Genomic DNA, 23842 nt, shown 5'->3' on the forward strand with positions numbered 1-23842 from the left:
GCTCCTGCTTTTTTTCTGCCTGTTTGCATTTGTGCAGCCAACGAGGCTCCTGGATCATTTCAAAGACAATAAAATAGATACATTTCCTTTACTTTACGTCTATGGTTACAAACTTTTTGTCAACAGATTACCGGTTTCGGTTTTTAATGACCATCTTCAGATCTGTTTTATAAAAACAGTGTCCTAATGTACTGCAGCCATAGTGGCATCGTCAAATGTTAAACGCAAAATCAGCAAACCAAGCTGCAGTTTTTTTTTTTTTTTGCAGTTTGTTTTGAACAGTAGTGCTGCTGACAAGATCACTCTTGCATATGCTGTTATATATATATATATATATATATATATATATATATATATATATATATATATATATATATATGACGATGCTTGTGCTGATTTTAAATTTAAATTGTTTTTGTAAAACAGCTCTGAAGATGGTCATTATAGACCGAAACCGGTAATCTGTTGACAAAAGGTTTGCGGCCATAGGCGTAAAGTAAAGGAAATTTATTCCATATTCGGGTCACTGTTTTATTCGCGACAATGTCGCAAGTTGTGAAATTAAATACATAATCCTGTTTCTGTGTTACAATACATTTAAATAGTAACAAGTGATTTGGAACTACCAACAGAAGTTCTACAGACGTCTAGCACCGTATGTATGTGGATAATAACCCACTTCAGCTTCTTATTTTCAGTCGTGACGTGTTGTTACTATTTTACATATGTACGGTTAAGAAGGATATCCCCCTGATGTAAAAACATCATACTTGAGTGACCTATTGATCCTCAAAGTTATCCGGTGAAACACCACTGACACGTAAATAACCGTTCAGGGGTTATGAACGCCGATTCTCGGGAATACGACTACACTGTCTTGCCCACTGCCCATCTCGCTCTGAGATGCGACGTATGGTAAGAGCGGGAATGTAAACACCATGTGAATCTTTCTCAAACTTTGTGTACTTGACCTCTTCTGGCACTTGGATCTTTCCTTACTGTTGACCGACTGACCTGCCTATTCACGAAACATGATGCACCCTCATACGCTCTGTTCTGACCGCTACACAAAGTCCACTGGAGTTACATTACGTATTACACTGAACACGAACCTTTTGAAGGAAGGATAACGTGCAGGAATGGCTTAGTCACAACGTAAAGCGCAGGTGACGCCTGTATATAGGAAGGGTAGAAGGACGGATCCTCAAAATTACAGACCAATATCCTTAACATCGGTTTGTTGCAGGATTCTCGAACATATTCTCAATTATAATATAATGAATTTCCTTGAGACAGACAAGTTGCTGTCCACGCATCAGCACGGATTTAGAAAGCATCGCTCCTGCGAAACGCAACTCGCCCTTTTTTCACATGATACCTTGCGAACCACGGATGATCAGACGGATGCCATATTCCTTGACTTCCGGAAAGCGTTTGAGTCGGTGCCCCACTGCAGACTCCTAACTAAGGTACGAGCTCCAAAATATTTGAGTGGCTTGAAGACTTTTTAAGTAATAGAACCCAGTACGTTGTCCTCGATGGTGAGTGTTGATCGGAGGTGAGGGTATCATCTGGAGTGCCCCAGGGAAATGTGGTAGGTCCGCTGTTGTTTTCTATCTACACAAATGATCTTTTGGATGAGGTGGATAGCAATGTGCGGCTGTTTGCTGATGATGCTGTGGTGTACGGGAAAGTGTCGTCGTTGAGTGACTGTAGGAGGATACAAGATGACTTGGACAGGATTTGTGATTGCTGTAAAGAATGGCAGCTAACTCTAAATATAGATAAATGTAAATTAATGCAGATGAATAGGAAAAAGAATCCCGTAATGTTTGAATACTCCAATAGTAGTGTAGTGCTTGACACAGTCACGTCGATTAAATATTTGGGCGTAACATTGCAGAGCGATATGAAGTGGGACGAGCATGTAATGGCAGTTGTGGGGAAGGCGGATAGTCGTCTTCGGTTCATTGGTAGAATTCTGGGAAGATGTGGTTCATCTGTAAAGGAGACCGCATATAAAGCACTAATACGACCTATTCTTGAGTACTGCGTTTGGGATGCCTATCAGGTCGGATTGAGGAAGGACATAGAAGCAATTCAGAGGCGGGCTGCTAGATTTGTTACTGGTAGGTTTGATCATCATCCGAGGGTTACGGGAATGCTTCAGGAACTCGGGTGGGAGTCTCTAGAGGAAAGGATGCGTTCTTTTCGTGAATCGCTACTGAGGAAATTTATAGAACCAGCATTTGAGGCTGACTGCACTTCAATTTTACTGCCGCCAACTTACATTTCGCGGAAATACCACAAAGATAAGATAAGAGAGATTAGGGCTCGTACAGAGGCATATAGGCAGTCATTTTTCCCACGTTCTGTTTGGGAGTGGAACAGGGAGAGAAGATGCTAGTTGTGGTACGAGGTACCCTCCGCCACGCACCGTATGGTGGATTGCGGAGTATGTATGCAGATGTAGATGTATTGCTGTTAACGGAATGAATTTTTCTGACTTAAAGCGGAGTGTATATTGTTGTCCAACTTGTTGACAGATCAATACTGTATGGCAGATCGAGATTCGAACCCGGAAATTTTTTTGAGTAGCTGTGAGTTGTGCCTGGATAGGACAGCAAGAGCACTCTTCGTTCCAGGTGATGCTCCGGGTTCGAGTCCCAGTCAGCAACACAGTTTTAATTTTCCAGAAAACTTCGCAACGGAGCACACTCCTCGTACTCTCTCAAACACAGCGTGTAAATTCACTCTCTAAAATGAAATATTTCCCACATCTACATCCGCATCTACGTCAAAATTCCGCAAGCCACCTCACAGTGTGTGGTCGGATACTTCTGGAACCACTAAGTGATCCCCTTTTCCCTGCTCCACTCGCGAATAGCGCGCGGTAAGAATGATTGTCGACAGGCCTCTGTATTGGCTCTAATTCCTCGAATTTTCTCGTCGTAGGATGTCTCGAAAACTAGTTGACATTTTTTAAGAATATGCACAATTTACCGCAGGGGAAGAAGGAGAAATCTTCACCACTGATGGTTCAAATGGCTCTGAGCACTATGGGACTCAACTGCTGAGGTCATTAGTCCCCTAGAACTTAGAACTAGTTAAACCTAACTAACCTAAGGACATCACAAACATCCATGCCCGAGGCAGGATTCGAACCTGCGACCGTAGCGGTCTTGCGGTTTCAGACTGCAGCGCCTTTAACCGCACGGCCACTTAGGCCGGCTCTTCACCACTGATTTCAATAATATTTAACTCTCCAGAAACGTACACACATTTGAACTAATAGACCGGTTTTAATTTGGTAGAAGGGTGTGGAGTCGAATCCTACAGGTAATCCTTTTATAAAGAATTAATTTAAATTTTGTCCGAGATTTTACTAGAAAATGGACAATGACAAAGCTAGTAGCAACCTGACACTCCAAACGAACATACTGGCGAAAGGAATGTCAAAAGCAGCTGTTACAACGAAGAGGGGCGGTGTCATTCGCAACCGTTTGGAAGCTTCGAAGAATTTCGTTAAGTTGTGTAATATTACGATGCGATCGTATTCAAAATGTAGCGAACATGATGCGATGCACGAGTATCTGTCAACATGCGAAAAATGTACAATAAGAAGGAAATAAGTGAAAAATTTTGTTGGACACTGCAGCAGGATCATTGACATAAAACTCACTTTGAGTGCGAAACTTAATGATTCGTTAATTTGCCAGATTAGTGTAGAAGAAGGGAGGGTCTAGTATAGACCTATAATACTGTTTTCAAAGTCTGGATTGATGGGTTACCAAATGATTTGTTGTCGATGTTCCTTTATTGGGCGAGAAACAGAATCAGTTATTGTGTGACTTAACTGAAAAGTAAGGCAGTCGAATGTGTTTGCTAGTCCTGAGGAGCAGATATGCGTCCAGGAAGACGGAAAACACTCTCTACGAAAGTCGTTCAATAAATAAACATCACAATATCTTTCTAGAAACATACTTTTATTAAGAGTTAGAATTTGGTGACAATATCAGTCTAGATTTTTTACATGTACTATTATGGTCTCCAACACTTGCTATGGCCTTATGCTTGCGTTGTGTATGACCATGTATTCCCTGACGGTAAAAGATCTTCTCCTGTGCTAGTACCCATGACTTCACTGCATGAATTACAGGTAGACCACTCCATGGGCTTCAAACTGTTCAAACAGTCTTCTGTGATTATTCTTGGAGCCTATCTTGAACACGTATTTGAATATCCAAGAGTCTCGGTCATTGCACATGCACTTCCAATGCTCACTGGTAGCTGTAGAGCGAATTATCGAGTTGCCATGCGCCGGTATGCATGAGCAATTACATCCGCGCGACTCACAATGTCGACAGGACGTCCGGAGGGTGGCCAAACATGGAGCTCAGTTTCTGCCCTTCTCCACACTTTAACTCTCTTTACCCATCGCCCAATAGTACTCCGATCAGCTGCATCATTGCCATACACTGCACACAAACTGTTATGGATATTCGCCGTGGTTTCCTTTTCCGGAACCAAGAACTCAATTATAGAACATTGCTTGTAATAAGTGTCTTGCGCAGACGCCACTTGATTCAAAATGTCTCTGCCATTTGTCCGCATTGTTCGAAATTTCGGATACGAGCAGTAGAAACATCAAATCTGAAGCACCTAAATGGACTTTTCCCATATCTATTAACGGCTTTTTTTTTATTTTTTTAAGTGATACTGAACGATCCTCGTAGTATTAGACGGAGGAAGTGTGTAGTATAACCCTGAAACATCCATCGATGTTAAATTATTTGTAAATATCAAAAACGGAAGGTGAAGCTACCTTTTCAGAGCCACACGACATTTCATTTCAGTGTGCGCGAATTGCCACTACTAGGCAGGTACCTACTACAGGAAATAACACATTTGTATGTGGCTGACTGCGTGATTGGGTAACAGCGAATCTGTTATAAGAAGGTCCTGGGTTCGAGTACTAATTCTTGACAAAACACACGAGTAGGAAGCTACCGAAGGTCTCGGTCCGGTTTTTGGAACTGGAGGGACAAGTGGTCGCTCTAGCTGCATGAGAGAATATTAACGACATAATAATCGGGCTGTTACGCCGTCCATCTTCAGCAGTGGTGCGTAATGCGGAAGGGAAGGGGTGGTGGAATTCACGGACCAAGTAATGAGAGACGGGGCTCCAACCACCCACGAAAAGTGTGGTGGAAGGACACGGCAGTGTCCTCTTCACGCAGCTGTCTCAGCATTCAGTTGTAGTTACGTAGGGGAACAAAGGAACAAAATCAGCAAGATCAGGATGATATATGACTTCAGCACTTCCAGAATACGAAGTAAGTACTTATATGTCATTAGGACCAGGCGAGAATGGTTCGTATTGATTCCACCATTACTGCTGTGGTTACGAAATCTGAACAGGTGTGTCAGCTGCTTCCTACAACGCAGCTTGTAACGCAGCGCATTGCGTAAACCCAAAACTTCTTGCATGTTGTTCGCTGTTATTTTCTACTTACGCTGTGTGTAATTACCTCGGCAGGAGGACTACGCCAGTCCTGTAACTACTAGAGTTCCTTGAGCAAGGAAGCGACTGAACTTTATCCAGTTATTTATAACGTATGCTCTGTAATTTTGCTTTTTGATCCGCTTGTTCGCCATCATGAAATCCTTCATCTTTCTAACATGGTCAGAAAGCTCTAAAGTATTTCTAGACGAGTAGAGGAAAATCTGTGTTTGTTGTGGAACTTAGTACTGGAGTTGTATGCTCAGGAATTTCTAAGACACTGGACCGTATATACGACGATATGTTGGGTACAAAATCGAAAATTTCTGCTGCCACAGGAAGAACTTTACACTGTCTTTCTTACACTACTGCACTTGTTAAGTTAGGCTAATTATGCAATTTTTCATGGATACTGCTGGCGGTCACATTTTTTTAAAACTCTGTTGATGGGTAGCTTATGTTTCAGCTTCTGCTGCAAGTGAATCCTCAGGTATACTTACTTTCTAGTGCATAATAAAGTACGAAATTATGTAGTCGTCTTTGGTAAGTGTCCCACACGCGAAAGCGGACAACTGTCAACTTTGTCATGACGAAGATAGCAAGGACTGCTATCATTAGCAGCAAAGAAGAGCTGTTTTCAGAAATAAATAACAAAACAAAGTCATTACGTGTCGTACGGCGGCTGAATTATTTATTTTCTCATTGAAAAACGAGCATATGATAAGAGCCATGTTACTAGGAGAATGCAGTGATGGATCCATTAATTCCCCTCCTTCTTACACGTTCCACAGTTTGAAATACTGTTATTTGCCTTCCATTCAACGGTGTTTTCTCAGTTATGTTATTAGGCACAAGATGACATAGTATTGCATAATACTATGTGAAGTTCAACGTCTGTAGTATAAAAAAATGGTGGAAAGAATGTGATTATTCTCCGACGGCGACAAGCGATTACGCGCAGTAGATTTAATTACAACGGACGCTAGAAACATTGGTTCATGATTTTGTCTAACTCTCGTTCGGTACATCGCCTGGCTTATAGGCACATAACAAATTGGATAACGGCGGGTTGCTCGCTATTAAGTTTTTGTATTTTCTGACACTTTTCATGTTGACTAAAATGGATACATATAGAACATACTTTGATAATGGCAGTACGTTAGAGAAGTTGTGAATTATTGCGCAACAAGGAGCCGTTGCCTCTCTTCAGAACCCGGCAAAGTTCCCCTGTCTCAAGTGTGCAATTATCGTACACATAAAAACACACGATTAAGTTCAGCGACATACAGACTATATAATGTAAAGCTGGTCGAGAAATTATTTTCACACTTCGTGGCAGCTTAACCTGAACAGCAAGGCAATGGTGCATCCACGTCAACGGAGGCCGTTTGCAACATCTTCCTTAGAAAGCAATTCTCCAGTTGAGTAGCTAAGACAACTATTTCGTATCAGATTTATAAGCTTTTCCGGATACGCTTTATTTCGTCCACTCTGTATAAGCTGATACTGTCAGAATTTACCGACGTACTGTGTTACGTTTTAGTTTTGTAGCGACATATTCTAATGATCTCATCTAGTAACGTAAAATGTTTCTGGGATGGCTTTGCTGAACAACGTCAAATGTTTCTATTTTGCGCTCTTTGTGCTGCTTGTTTTCTTCTGCATGACTTTAAAAAACCAATCGTGATGAATATGTTTTATACCTGTTTACTAATAGGATAGAAAACAGTACGAGATGCAAGAGAAACAAGTAAGAATGGAGGACCAAGCACGAAGCAGCCGGATTAGAGAGGGTATAAGAGGGGATATTGTTTTTCGTCTCTGTTCAATGTATACATCGTAGAAGCAATGATGGAAATAAAAGAAAGCTTTAAGTGTGGGATTGAAATTCAGGGTGAAAGGATGTCAACAACAAGATTCGCTGATGACATTGTTGTCATCAGTGGAAGCAAACAAAACTTCCAGAACCAATCAAAGGAATGAACAGTCTAATGAGCACGCATTATGGATTGAGACTAAACCAAAAAAAGAGGAAAGTAATGATGGAAACCAGAAATGAGACACAGAGTAAGGTAAAAATCAAAACTGTGTACCGCGATGTAGACGAACTGAAGAAAAGCTGCTACTTTAGTAGCAAGATAACGCAAGACGAATGAAGCAAGGCGGATATTAGAAGCAGACTGTACGGACAAAGAGAGCATTCCTCGCAGAAAGAAGTCTAGTAGTATCCAACATATGAGTTAAAAAGAGGAAGGAATTTCTCAGGATGTACCTTTTGAGCACAGCATTGTATGGTAGTGGCGAAACCGGAGAAGAATCGAAACATTTGAGATGCGATGCTGTAGACAGAACTTGAACATTAGGTGGACGGATAAGATAAGAAGTGAGGTAGTTCTGTGTAGAAACGGGGAGGGGAGGAATAAGTGCAAAACACTGTCAAGAGGAAGAGGCAGAATGGTAGGACGTGTGTTGGGACATCAGGGAATAAACAAACATGTCGACGAGGGACTTACAGAGAGTAAAAACTGTTAATTAAGATCGTTGGGTGCAAGTTCTGCTCTGAGATGGAGATATTGACTGGGGAGAAGAATTCGTAGCGGGCCACATCAAACCATTGGGGGGGGGGGGGTAGGAGTAGGAGGACGCGGGGTGAGAGAGCGCCAAATGACATGTGTGAAATAATGTTCTCGAGTCGACCCTGATCATGATGGTATTCGAACCATGTACCTCTGAATCTATTGGACCCCGTCGTACAACTTGAAAGGGTACAGTACCGCCCGAGATTGAAAATAGGTACGAAATACTTCATTATTATTGTCAGAACAACACATTTTTTGTGTAAAAATAACTCAATTTCAATTAATACAGCGAAGCCGGATACCAGTGTGGGAAAGAATGACAATTTATTTATTTAATTGATCACATGTGCACTCTCACAAAGTAAATCCCTACATCCAGTTTGGTGGGATCTGTGAAATGAATGAATGTATGGTCGTCTGCTAACCGCAGATAGTGAATGTGAATATATGATCATCTTTGTGTCGATCCTTTGGCCACCTTTGGTGGGACCAAAGAGATGAAATTTACCAGAGCTTTGAGCGCCTGAAATGTGGCTGACCAATACGATAGCAAGGTGCTTCCCCCACCTCGACAGAGGTGCGAGATGACCTAGAGAACGGCCATATTTCAGCACTCTGCCGCTGGATCTTGTGTTGTTAAGACCTGTTTTAGTTGTGCTCCGTAATGACGAAAGAGTGGAGACATGGTATGCATGTGGAATATTTAAGAGTAGTTTGAAATAATAATTTCTCTATCTCAGGAACTTTTGTGGGGAGAATTAAATGTCAGGCAGGTAATATTAATGGGATTGTAGTAATCTTCGGAAGTGACCAACGGTCACAATGAAACCACGTGTAGCAATAAGTTGAAATACTTCCGTGTGCTTAGGTTAAGCTGAATTACTAGCGTGTGTACAATAAGTTGAAATATTTAAGAAATAGCGTGTGTACCGTAAGCTGAAATATTTAAGAAATGGCGTGTGCAGGACTTGAAATTAGAGACGAGTACTTCCACGTGGTGAGTACAGTGTGAGTCTCAATCTGTGTATGAGACAGAGGATAAAGCGAAGTACTCGTCCATGGTATCAGTTGAGGACTCGCGTGTGTGATGATTATGTTCTTAATGTTAAATTGCGTGATATGATTCCGTGTGACGCTAGATTTAAACTCTGAGAGAGAATCAAGGTGAGTCGGCCGTCTATTCAGCAACGCCACTTGGCTTGCATTGCACAGGAAGAAGTGCATATATCTCCAGAGTTCACAGTAGGAAAGTAGAATTACAAAGTGGGGCAGTGTCGTGTGAAACTGGGATAAATATTAATTGAAGTGGGAAAGCTGAAAGTGATAGTGTTGTGACTATTTAGTGTTTTATATTTCTTATTGCAGTGTGATGTGTGTCATGTAATTTGGGTATGTGTGGTTTGCATGACAGAGTAGCAAGGTAGTTTCAAAAGATTTGTGGGTTATGCTTGTTCCTTCTGTATCGCTCGATCTGGAGGAAAGTTTCGTGATGATGATTGTGAGAGTCGAAGCGTGAGATGTAATAAAAGGTCCACCATCCTATCCAGAAAGTGCACTGTAGTGTTAAATAATTACGAGACCATAATATAGAGATTCACCATTGTAAAGCCATGCCCACTGGGCGGAATTTCTCATGTGCTATTGTTGTAGGTTATAGAATTTGTGTGTTTAGGTTTGACAATTTATCGGAATAAATAAGATAGTGAAAAGAAAAAGATTGGTGGACTTTTCCTTTGAATTGTATGTTGCCATAATGTCCCGAATTTATAATGTGTGCGCCATTCATATTCAGTGCGGTGACCACGTGTAGATAAAAGCCGTTAAATAAAAGACAAAAAGTAAATGTGGTATTGCCAGTGCGTAGTGTACAGTCAGAGTTCTGTAAATTACTGATAGTCAGATGCGTGTTTCCGTTGCGTATTATTCATACAGGAGGATAATTTGTAACTAAATAGTAAGATACGAGAGTTCATGTTACTCGATAAATTAAGAATGAATCCACTCGCTTGGCAGACCACTCATCTTGCAGGCCTGACTGCTTGATGCCACAGTATGAGCAAGGCATGTGGGTGCCTCTCAAACTGAATATTAAGGAGCTCAATATTTATTGCGTAATAGCGATATTGACAGTCTAACCAATATACTGAAAAAGGTTGCAGAGCTTTAAGAGTATTCAAACTTGTTCGATACCGTGCAAAGCTGGTATTGTGTGATAAACATCACTTTCTGCCGAGACCGAGAGATTTTCAGTTCGCTGCGAACGAAATTCCGCGAAGAATGCGAAAAATGTAAATGACGGAAGATGAGGAAGTGGGCTGTAAAATATACATGAAAGCACCAAGTGGAAATTTGAAGAACGAGGTTCCTGATTGACCAGGAAACGCCACATACTTTGTTCGTTGGCCATAATTGCAGGCTGAAGTGAAAATCATGACGACACGATAGTAAGTGTAAATAATTATTTTACTTTTAGCGGTTCTCAGAATTCGCAAACGAGGTCAGGTCAACCATCCAGTGAGATTGCTTGTTTATTTTTCTTGCAACAATTGTCAAAACGCCGACAAACGATAGTGTAAATTTTCAGTCAGCATAAGTGTTTTATTTCGTTCGCAGCTGATGCAAAGGAAGGGAAATACGAACAAAACGAATTATACTTACAAACAGTTATACAGTTCCCTAGTTTAATTTGTAAGTCGTTGTTGTTTTGTGGTTTAAGCATTTGTGCCGCCATGAAAGAGTCCCTTCCCCATTGCAAGGTTCACACAAAGCTATCGAGCTTGTATCGCGTTTTCTGCTTATGTTTTACAAGACGAGCAACTCAGTCGTAATCCACATTAGCCGGCCGAAGTGGCCGTGCGGTTAAAGGCGCTGCAGTCTGGAACCGCAAGACCGCTACGGTCGCAGGTTCGAATCCTGCCTCGGGCATGGATGTTTGTGATGTCCTTAGTTAGGTTTAACTAGTTCTAAGTTCTAGGGGACTAATGACCTCAGCAGTTGAGTCCCATAGTGCTCAGAGCCAATCCACATTATCGAGCGCCGACGCGTTCCACACGAAAGCAGAGTTGTAACTGATGCGTCCCGGAGTATTGCGTGATGCTAGTAATACTGTGCCGTTCTTGGCCTCGCAATTCCACTCGTTATATCGACGAAATGTCATTGTGTTAACAAAACGGAGCGTGTGAGTGCCAACATGAACGCAGCGGCTGCGAAGTGTATAACCGGCCGTACCACCGCACCCAGGCTGGTTGGTGGACCAGACCCGACCAACGGCCGTTATTCCGGTGCGGGTTTGGCACACCTTCCTGTGGCTGTCACGAGCAGGTTCGCAGTTCCCCTCCAACAGTGGGGCACAGAGACAACTTGGAAAGAGGATAACACAAGAGGTCACTAGGTAGCCCACAGTTACACAGGGAACAGCAGCCAAAGAACTGAATTATTATTGCACTGGAACTGCAGTATGAGACAGTCGGAACATTAGAAGAAAGGTATTAGTTATGGCTCAATAAAACAATAATATTACAATCTGCATACCTGTCGTAACCCTGTGGGCTGGCAATAACTATGTGTCTTCGCTACAATTCTGGATACAAAAATTGTGTAAATTCGCTTTCGAAATTTCTGCATCACGTCTAGTTTGGAAGTTCATTGAGAGCACCTTCTAAATCCTTCTAGTATCGAAAATACGGTAAAAATATTAGTCTTAACCCTTAGCTACTATGTATGTTGACAGGAACACAATTCAGATGGAGGGGTCTCTCAGACCGACATTTTATTTTTTACTTATAAAACCACTGTTTTGGTGAATATATATTTTCATGACTTCCTGTTATTCGTTACGCTTCTTGGAAACAGACTTTAGGGAAATATGCATTTTTTAAATAATGCAAAATTCAAAACACTTTGAAAACTAAAACACAGCAAAATTGCCGTTTATTTTTATTTTATGTATTACTAAAATAACTGCACGTAGTTACCTCTCTGCTCACTCACAGATTTTCATCATGGAGGTAGTATTGCATATTCGTAACGTAACTTATGGAAAAACACATTTCAGTTATGACGAATTTTATTTGGAATCAACTTCGAGTTTACTACGGATCGTTTCAGCCTTGGAGTGATTATTCCACCCCATAATTCTGTCAAGGCAGTAATTTCGCCAAATTTTTATTTTAACACTCACGAAGAAAGTAATTACTTTACGTATACTTCTGAGTCCCTGAATAAAATCTTAATTGCTTCCAGGCAACATGCATTTCACGCAGGCCCCTCTATAAATCTCCAACCAAATCGGAACATCACACTGTTGACACGTGTATCTTGTTTTCCACTTCAAACAAGGACAAAAAAGGTTGACGTTTTTCGTTTTTCAAAAACTGATTTCTGTATTTGAGGCTCATATCTCCGAAACAGCAAATGTTCTCCGAGACTTTTCGGAATCTGTTGCAGTCCAGGCAGCCTTGTTCTTACGTTACTTAGCGACGTCTGTTTTCTCCATCGAAAATATCTTTCCGTTCTTACCGAAGAAGTACGCTTCCCATCGTCATCACCTGTCACATCTTCATCATTTTCAGTTTCCTTCTCCGAATTAGTGTCATTACCACTAAATACTCTAATCACGGTCATTATCACTGTCATCAGAGTCTTCATCTGCGCATTCACAGAGTCTCGCACACAAAACGGTACATACAAGGTCTAGCTTCCCTCAAAACGGAGAAACAGTAGCGTTCAACAAAAATGCGACAAACTAAAACTATGGTACGTCTGTGAGACCTCTCAAAGGCGCAAAAATAAAACAAACTGCAACAACAATGCCAGATTTCTGGAACGTGTAGCTTGCCATCCAATAGGAAGTTACAAAGAAGAGAATACTTCGTCTCACAGGGAGGCGTGAAACATCACAAGACAAAAAATTGTAACGGTCTCAGACACCATCCTTCGTAGTTAAGGGTTAACAACAATGAGTTAAAGAGGTAAAGAGGTTCCGCCTTGTACACATTTAGCGTTTTTTTTCTTTTCCTTTTTGTTTTTTATTTTTAGTCAGTCTTATGACTGGTTTGGTGGTTGACTCTTCATCTCAGAGTAGAGCTTGCTACCTATGTCCTCATTTATTTGCTAGATGTTTTTGCCCTCTACAGCTCCATCTAGTAAAAGTCATTCCCTCATGTCTTAACAGATGTCCTATCATCCTGTCCCTTCTCCTTATCATTGTTTTCCACATATTTCTTTCCTCTCCGATTCTGCGTAGAACCTCCTCTTTCCTTACCTTATCAGTCCATCTAATTTTCAACAATCGCCTGTAGCACCACATTTCAAATGCTTTGATTGTCTTCTGTTCCGGTTTTCCCACAGTCCATGTTTCACTACCATACAATGCTGTACTCCAAATGTACATTCTCGGAAATTTCTTCCTCACATTAAGGCCTATATTTGACATTAGTAGACTTCTCCTGGCCAGGATTGCCTTTTCGCCATAGCTAGTCTGCTTTTGATGTCCTCCTTGCTCTGGCCGTCATTTGTTATTTTACTGTCTAGGTAGCAGAATTCCCTAACTTCATCTGATTCGTGACCATCAATCCTGATGTTAAGCTTCTAGCTGTTCTCATTTCTACTGCGAGGTGCCGGGGCTAGTAGTGTATTTATCACTAAATTCTACTAGAATCCACATGTGTAAATCATGCTCTAAGCCCCCCCTATTCTAACTCCGACTTTTGCTGTTGCACAAGGATAAAAAAAATACGCGAACTGACTCTAATCAACCCTGCTAGTGGAGTAGAAGAGAGTTTGGCACCTGCAATAATTTAATTTGATACATAAGTTAAATAAACAAAGGTTTCCTTAGCATAGTGAGGAATGATAGGGTTGCTCTATCGATTAACAGAATGAAAGTTCTGTTCAAAATAACAATATGATTTATTAAGCTTAAACACAGAATAGTAAAAGAAACACAGGAAATTTATAAATCATCAAATTGGCTAAAATTGGAGATTCATACAAACACTATAAAGGTGAAGTTGTCCCTAACTTAGATCCTGAGGTTTAAGACGAAGTGGTATGTGGAGCCAATTCCTTTCCACTCAAATCTCAAGAGAGACACACAGCTAACCCAATAGTAGTTGCTGTTACTCGAAACTGAACACAGTTAGAAAAGGATGAACAGGCGCGCTCTGCTGAGCTCTGATTATCACCTAGGAAAAATCCCTATCTGCCGGTGCTGCGGACGTACATTACCAACAGTCTTCTTATCTCCCAGAACACGATCTGGCGTACCGCAGGCGAGGGCTGGCTGCTTCGACGTCCTCGACCGAAAGGCGACTGCCGACTTCCCAGAGCACCCGTACAGGCCGAACACACAACCTTCCCGCCCCCACGACAGTGGTCGTGGTTACGTTCCAATCAGCAACACGAAAACCGGCGGAAATTCCACTCCATTGCCGGAGCACTACCATTCCACCAATGGAGATTCTTGGCGCCAATTTCTGTGCTGATTTTGCAGAAAGTGCGGGAATTTTCCCGCCACAACTGCGTGGGTACACAAGTCATTCCCACGCCTCGCTGGTAGCCCGCCAGAAAGTGTTTTCGCAAAGTTTCTCTGAAGTAACGGAACCTCTAGCCCAGCCGCTACTTCACACCCCAGCGGGCGTGTCTCTTGACAATGTCGGCGTCTGAAAAGCATTCACTCGACTGCCTCACACACGTCGGCTTAACTCTCTCCAGTTCCACAAAGCCCGCCTGTCACCGGCCCACCCGGGTGACGAGAGACGCTGCGTGGGAAGTACGCGTGTTAAGGAAAAGCAACCCTCCACCGCATGCAACTAGAGAGGAGAATCGTAAGATAGAAATATGAGAGGGGGCTCATGCCACCTCTCATTGCCCCTACGCCATTTTAGATTGTAATTGGTGAGCGGTTGGCTCACTTAGGAGCAAGGTAGTGAGTCAATCGCCCAAGAACAATCTTACAAAGTGACTCCACATACCGCACTCTATAAAAAAGATCATTGCAACTGAAAAATGCAACTCATAGAGGGAGGATTATTTATGATGTAGCCAACTTCACCTTCTTAATATGGAACACTAACACTCACATCACACATCCATACCCAGGGAGCCCCTTCCAAACACCGATTCACGCAGACATTCACGCTCTAAACATGGCCCGGGCATCTGAGCCAAATATGGAGCAGTTTATTCTTTACAATCAGAGTTGGAGTGCTCCGCAATTAAATGCCCAAGATGTTACAACAATTTTAATCATTAAACTAACCTGACCTCACTCACACATGATAATATTTAAGTTAACAATCTCTTTGTGAGTTTTCAGAATCTAGTTACAACCTCCGATTCATTCTGTCTCCCTGCAGCAAGAATAACCTTTACAAAATGTTCCCTGAACTGATGGTCCATTCACAATGACAGTGGTGGTATCTGCTTCAGTTTATGGGGACTTCAGGCACACTGTTAGCATACACACAACAATAAACACAAAATACAAAAAAAACATGATGTGGAGAACAATACAGTAATCTGTAATAAGAATTACAGTGTAAAACACAAACGCATACAAGGTATAACATACATTACAGAAACAACATAAGAGAAAGAAATTTAAGAAAAACAAAAAAAAACAAGGTTCATGGGGCATCAAATTGTGCGTGCACATTGCACAAAGTTCACGACTGTGCTGAGAATGAGGCACTAAATCACATTGTTAGAAATATCCGTGGCACTTCACTGATTCCACTGTACTGACATCACATAAGGCTAAACGTCGGTTGTAGTTGCTACGTTGTGGCAACAGCAATAGGGAGTTCTGGAGTGTCTGCAGTACGCTGTTGAGATTGTAGTCAGACCCACGCATATGATCACGGCCGTATGGTAGGAAGACACAGTGATAGGCTCTCCTCACGTCGATTAATTGTCTCTGAGGTCTACTCGTTGGGATACATCACTAGTCTAGGTCTCTTCTCTCGCTGGACAGAACTTTATGTTTCCCAATATTGCAGTTCGACGAGGGATGATGGCACGTGGAGTGACTCCACAAGTGTGTGAGGTCATCCATACAGGATCGAACTAGGAGCGACTATTGTTAAAAACTGCTCTCTAATAGAGAGGAGAAGTAAGACATGAGACCATACATTTGTTAGTGTGGCACGATACTGCTTTGTGTATGCAGATCGGCCAATGCTAGTGAGTTGTAAAAACCCAAACAGGTGAGTATAGAGCGTCCCTTTCTGTCCTGAGGCACATGAGGCGCAGGTTCTGACACGATATGTGATGTTCTTCGTGTACTCACGACAACGTGGTCTGCCGCAGGGAATCCCTCCAAGCGGCTGCCGCGTCCGGAGAGCTAGCAGGCTGTCGCGTGTCAGGGTCAACGGCCAGCCCCACTTTCGCTTGTGGCGGGGCGAGGGTCCCGTGTAATCCCTCAGGTAAGCAGCCGGGTGACTGTCAGCGTGTAGGATGGGACGCTCGCCCTCTAGCAGGTAGCCGAAGACCTCTTGTTTTTGCGCTGGCTGGCCTCTGCATTGCCACGTTCCTCGTCATCTGTACAATTCTTACAAAAGTCTTATGCCTAACTTTTTCCCATGACCTTCTATGTTATAATAAATTTACCTAATGAAACATTGATGGTCTGTCATTTCAGACACTCTTATTTTACTTTTATAGTTATTAATCTATGGCAATCATTATAACATCTAATCTAGACATGGAAATAATTTATTTTGATATACGTGTAGAGACCGATCTCAGTAAGTACATGGTGTGTGATAACTGATGCTTTGTAATGGATGAACAACTAAATGTGCGGGCCCGCACTAATATTACTATTAATTATATAGATCGACAGTAGACATGCTTCAAGAATTAACTACCATATCCCAACGATCTACATTCTACGTCTTTTAATTAAATTATGTTGTTATGCAGGTCTAAGTTTTTACTGTGCTATAAAGAACATGCAACTACGCTACTTTCGCTCGCCCGTCGTCCCTCCATCTCGGGTCTGTGGTTTGGTGACCTGAAAAATCGCAACTCAACAGGCGCGCGCCACACTTGTGGTAGAAAACCCCCACAATATTAATCTAGTTATTGTTAAATCCTACAGTTTAACTTATCCTAGTATCGTACTTTCCCTTTATTTATTTATTTATTTTATTTTATTTATTTATTTATTTATTTATTTATTTATTTTTTTTTATTTACCTTATACAATACCCTTACATAGTTCCTGTTACGCTGAGATGTCTTGCTGCTCGCCGCTATTGACGACAGTGATGTGCACGCCGTACGACATGACCTCCGAGTTTTCATTACGCCTCACTGAAACTCCAGAGACTGGGTTAGCCATGGCTATACACGACAATAAATTTATAGTTGCAACTTCCTTCTCTATGTGAAGCGGTTTTCGCGATCGAAGTACACCTTTCCAGAAGCAATGTAATATGACCAAGCCAGGACTGGTTCCTGTTGAGGATTCAGACACCCAACACACGCCAGCTACACAGTATGTCACGAATATCCAAGTACAATTCCTTGGTGATTCATCTGTGACAAAAACGAGCAGCACGCTAAATCCCCAACCAGCACATTAGCATGGTAGGCTTTTATGCCCTCATTTCTCTCGTCTAGGGCACCATTAGAGTCAAATGCTCACAGGTTCACCCCGACTTGCAAGACAACGACACCGGCGCAGCTCTGCAAAAACTATACTGCCCATATTCACCCTCGAAATCGCGCAATATACCACAATCGTGCAGTGCACTGACGCGTGCCTGCAAGCATTGGTATGAACGTCTCACGAACTGGTTGTGGCCGCTATGGAGCGTATCACGACCTCTCAGAACGCTTCTAAGAGCACGTTCTTGTATGCGCCCGTTTGTGCGACGTCTCGTCACTCATCCTTATCCCTTAACATGGACACCAGATAGGAAAGGACAAAAACATTGCTCATGAAAAGGTAGTGTCTCCTACTCCATCGACATTGGAGATCGCAAACATAAACAAAAAGAGGATAGCAGCAGTAAATTCTTATGCAAGACAACGCAGCGTGTTAATACTTTAGCAATCTTAATCTATTAATGTAACGATTATTGTTCCCCGAACAAAGGTTCATATATTTGCCTATTCTACTATGTACATTTCTTACACTACTACTATTCTACGAACTCCTTTATGTGAGAGAAGTGGTGGAGTCCTATGGACTAGCGTCAATCCCTTCTTAGACTCCCCCTCCTCTGACGTGCATTAGGATTTGGAGGTCTAATTTCAATCTCCTGGTTCTCCTGTTGTCCTTGATTTCGCTCCCTCCAATTACGGTCGCTTTGCCGTTCGTCATTCCTCCTGTCCCAGATTGCTTGTCTGGATTGACCCTGTTCCCTGACGTTCTGGTTTCCGTGTCTCTGGTTTCCATAACCTTGAATAGCGTAACCTTGATCTCGGTAACCCTGGTTTCCTAACTGACCAGTGCGATTATGCGATCTGTTGTCGTCTTCCCTTGCTGGCCCGTGGTATTTGTTATTTTGCGCCTTCTTCCTGTCCTTTGCGTCTTGTTTATCGAAGACTACTTCGAGTTCGCGCAGTAGACTCTTGAATGCATCTATGTCAGATCCACACTTCCCGACAAGTGTCTGTTGATACCTAACTGGCAATTTCGAAAAGCAAAATTTAATAATTTCTCCGTTGCTGTATGGACTATCTAAAAACTGATTCTTCTTGAGTAAGTCATCAAAAAATTTGGTTGCGCTCTTATGCCCGGACACTTCCAGTTCAGGACAAAATATTATTTCCTCTTTAATCCTGTCTTGCGTTTCCTTTGACCAGTAGGTCCGCAGGAATGCACCAACAAATTCCTGATAAGTCCGACACGTCGCTGCCACGCCCCGCATCTTTTCCGCGGCTTGGCCTTCGATGTGTCCACACATGAATTCTAATTTGGCCTGGGTTGGCCATGACGACGGTAATGAATTAGTAAATTGCATCACCCAGCTCTTCGGATGCATCGACCCTCCATTATCTTTGAACTTCTGGAATTTGAGTATCGACAGGAAGTGATTGTGATCAAAATTCTGTCCGATCCTCGCACTGGTGTTGTCAGACGTTTCCGATACTTGCACGTCTGCGGAGTGTCCTGATCTATCTTGCTGATAACTGTGATGTGCTACGTCTGTATCACAGTGGAAGTGGCATTCAGCATTCACTCTTCTAAGTGGGCTGCAATTATTGGAGCTATTACTCGCTGTTTCTGCGTGTGCATTGTTTGTTCCGCACGCTGTCACTGGGCTAGAGCACGGCGGGCTTTTCCTCGGAGACACAATCCTGTGTGCTCCATCATTGGTATCCGAACGCGCAGTGCTCGTGTGCCCATTTCGCTCTAGTTTTGCTATCCGACTCTCTACTTCTTTCATTCGTTTCGTGATGTTCGTAACCGCAATATTACCTTGAGTCTTTAAGGCCGCTAGGGATTTCGAGTGGACTTGTGTCGCACGTCGCAAGCGCCCTGCGAGTTTAAGAGTTACTCTTGCGATTTTCATTGCCCCTGTTGCTGCAGTTTTGGCTAGGCCTGCTACTTTTTGTGCTACCATTGACATTTGTTTTGCTTCTCCACATTCTTTCTTTATTGTTAATAATTCCCCACGAATTGCCCCTATATGCGAGATTATTGCCTCAGTGTCCCTCTTACGCTGTTCGTCAGCTTCTTCCTTCTCCTTCTTACGTTGTTTCTCCTCTTCTTCCTTCTCCTTCTTACGCTGTTCGTCAGCTTCTTCCTTCTCCTTCTTACGTTGTTTGTCAGCTTCTTCTTTCATTGATCGTAGGAAGCTCAGTATTGGGTTTACGTCATCTTCTTGATCCTCTTCAAACATGGGCGATGTAACTCTGGACACCTGGGCGCTAGAGCTCTGACGTGACCGAGCTGGCCTCTGTCTGCACTCGTTCGTTTGACTATAAACTTCTGCTACCGTCTGGACCTGTGTGCCTGTCTCTGTTTCATCCTCTACTTCACTATCATAATCACGGCCGCAACGCTGCTCTGAGATCGCGTCCAAATCACCTTCCTCATCAATGCCCCTGGCGTCCTGTCCTGCTAAAAATGTGCCCATCTCATCTCCGAACCTATTCCCGTCAGTAAACTGCCCCTTATCCATTATGCTATCCTCTTTTGTTTTAGCTTCGCCCGATAATAGTCGTGCCTTACTTCTCGTTATCATTCATAAAAACAAATTCATCTAAAATGCACAATAAAATTAATCTACTCCATATATTTTTTACACATAAACATAAAATTTCAACAACGCTGTTCCAACGCTGTAATCACAAACACAATTTGATGTGGTACAGAAACCGCACACAAATCCGACAAAGTGCGATGCGGTACAGACACCACATCAGCGAAACACACAAAAAAAACAATGAACAAAAAATATATACACTGAAAACAAAAACTGTAGTCATGCGCCGCTACTTAAAACTAAACGCGGAACTACCAAAAAAAACTTGGGTATTAATCATTAAAAAAAAGTAGAGAAAAAAAATTGAATGTTCCTACTAAGAATCCTGTTTGTTTATCAGAGATTCACAGGAAAGATCCGAGGCCAAGGGTCGCCATATTATGCGAGGTGCCGGGGCTAGTAGTGTATTTATCACTAAATTCTACTAGAATCCACATGTGTAAATCATGCTCTAAGCCCCCCCTATTCTAACTCCGACTTTTGCTGTTGCACAAGGATAAAAAAAATACGCGAACTGACTCTAATCAACCCTGCTAGTGGAGTAGAAGAGAGTTTGGCACCTGCAATAATTTAATTTGATACATAAGTTAAATAAACAAAGGTTTCCTTAGCATAGTGAGGAATGATAGGGTTGCTCTATCGATTAACAGAATGAAAGTTCTGTTCAAAATAACAATATGATTTATTAAGCTTAAACACAGAATAGTAAAAGAAACACAGGAAATTTATAAATCATCAAATTGGCTAAAATTGGAGATTCATACAAACACTATAAAGGTGAAGTTGTCCCTAACTTAGATCCTGAGGTTTAAGACGAAGTGGTATGTGGAGCCAATTCCTTTCCACTCAAATCTCAAGAGAGACACACAGCTAACCCAATAGTAGTTGCTGTTACTCGAAACTGAACACAGTTAGAAAAGGATGAACAGGCGCGCTCTGCTGAGCTCTGATTATCACCTAGGAAAAATCCCTATCTGCCGGTGCTGCGGACGTACATTACCAACAGTCTTCTTATCTCCCAGAACACGATCTGGCGTACCGCAGGCGAGGGCTGGCTGCTTCGACGTCCTCGACCGAAAGGCGACTGCCGACTTCCCAGAGCACCCGTACAGGCCGAACACACAACCTTCCCGCCCCCACGACAGTGGTCGTGGTTACGTTCCAATCAGCAACACGAAAACCGGCGGAAATTCCACTCCATTGCCGGAGCACTACCATTCCACCAATGGAGATTCTTGGCGCCAATTTCTGTGCTGATTTTGCAGAAAGTGCGGGAATTTTCCCGCCACAACTGCGTGGGTACACAAGTCATTCCCACGCCTCGCTGGTAGCCCGCCAGAAAGTGTTTTCGCAAAGTTTCTCTGAAGTAACGGAACCTCTAGCCCAGCCGCTACTTCACACCCCAGCGGGCGTGTCTCTTGACAATGTCGGCGTCTGAAAAGCATTCACTCGACTGCCTCACACACGTCGGCTTAACTCTCTCCAGTTCCACAAAGCCCGCCTGTCACCGGCCCACCCGGGTGACGAGAGACGCTGCGTGGGAAGTACGCGTGTTAAGGAAAAGCAACCCTCCACCGCATGCAACTAGAGAGGAGAATCGTAAGATAGAAATATGAGAGGGGGCTCATGCCACCTCTCACTACTACTTCTCATTACCTTCGTCTTTCTTCGATTTACTCTCAATCCATACTCTACAGTCATTAGACTGTTCATTCGGTTCAGCAGATCCTATAATTCTTCTTCACTTTCCCTCAAGATAGCAATGTCATCAGCGAATCGTATCATTGATATCCTTTCACCCTGAATTTTCACTCCTGAATCTTTTTTTTATTTCCATCTTTGCTTCCTCGATGTACAGACTGAACACTAGGGGCGTAAGGCTACTTCCTTGTCTTACACCATTCTTAATACGAGTACTTCGTTCTTGGTCGTCCACTCTTATTATTCGCTCTTGGCTGTTGTACATATTGTGTATGACCCGTCTCTCCCTATAGCTCACCCCTACTTTTTTCAGAATTTCGAACATCTTGCACCATTTTTCATTGTCGAACGCTTTTTCCAGGTCGACAAATCTTGATTTTTCTTTAGTCTTGCTTCCATTATTAACCGCAACCTCAGAATTGCCTCTCACGTGCCTTTACTTTTCCTAAAGCCAAACTCATCGTCATCTAGCGCATCCTCAATTTTCTTTTCCATTCTTCTGTATATTATTCTTGTAAGCAACTTTGATGCATGAGCTGTTAAGCTGATTGTCCGATAATTCTCGCACTTGTCACATCTTGCCGTCTTCGGAATTGTGTGGATGATGCTTTTTCGAAAGTCAGATGGTATGTTGCCAGACTCCTACATGTTACACGCCAACGTGAATAGTCGTTTTGTTGCCACTTCCCCCAATGATTTTATAGATTCTGATGGAATGTTATCTATTCCTTCTGCCTTATTTGAACTTAAGTCCTCCAAAGCTCTTTTAAATTCCGATTCTAATACTGGATTCCCTGTCTCTTCTAAATCGACTCCTGTTTCTTCTTCTATTACATCAAACAAATCTTCCCCTCATGGTGCCTCCAATGTATTCTTGCCACCCATCCGCTCTCTCCTCTGCATTTAACAGTGGAATTCCCGTTGCACTCTTAATGTTACCAACCTTGCTTTTAATGTCACCGGTGGTTGTTTTGACTTTCCTGTATATGGAGTCTGTCCTTCCGACAATTTCTTTTTCGATGTCTTCACATTTTTCCTGCAGTCATTTCGTCTTAGCTGCCCTGCACTGCCTGTTTATTTCATTCCTCAGCGACATGTATTTCTGTATTGCTGAGTTTCCCGGAACATTTTTGGACTTCCTCCTTTCATCGATCAGTTGAAGTATTTCTTCTGTTACCCATGGTTTCTTCGCAGTTACCTTGTTTGTACCTATGTTTTCCTTCCCAACTTCTGTGATGGCCCTTTTTAGATATGTCTATTCCTCTTCAACTGTACTGCCTACTCAGCTATTCCTTACTGCTGTATCTATAGCTTTAGAGAACTTCAAAAATATCTCGTTATTCCTTAGTACTTCCGTATCCCACTTCTTTGCGTATTGATTCTTCCTGACTAATGTCTTAAACTTCAGCCTGCTCTTCATCACTACTGTATTATGATCTGAGTCTATATCTGCTTCTGGGTACGCCTTAAATCCAGTATCTGATTTCAGAATCTCTGTCTGACCATGATGTAATCTAATTGAAATCTTCCCGTATAACCCGGCCTTTTCCAAGTATACCTCCTTCTCTTGTGATTCTTCAACAGAGTATTCGCTATTACTAGCTGAAACGTGTTACAGAACTCAATTAGTCTTTCTCCTCTCTCAGTCTTTGTCCCAAGCCCATATTCGCCTGTAACCTTTTCTTCTACTCCTTCCCCTACAACTGCACTCCAGTTTCCCATGACTGTATTCATTCATACCCCTTTACTTACTGTATTAGCCTTTCAATATCCTCATACACTTTCTCTACCTCTTGATCTTCAGCTCGCGACGTCGGCATGTGTACCTGAACTAT

Source organism: Schistocerca nitens, chromosome 8 (genome assembly GCF_023898315.1).
Source record: "Schistocerca nitens isolate TAMUIC-IGC-003100 chromosome 8, iqSchNite1.1, whole genome shotgun sequence".
Taxonomy (NCBI): Eukaryota; Metazoa; Arthropoda; class Insecta; order Orthoptera; family Acrididae; genus Schistocerca; species Schistocerca nitens.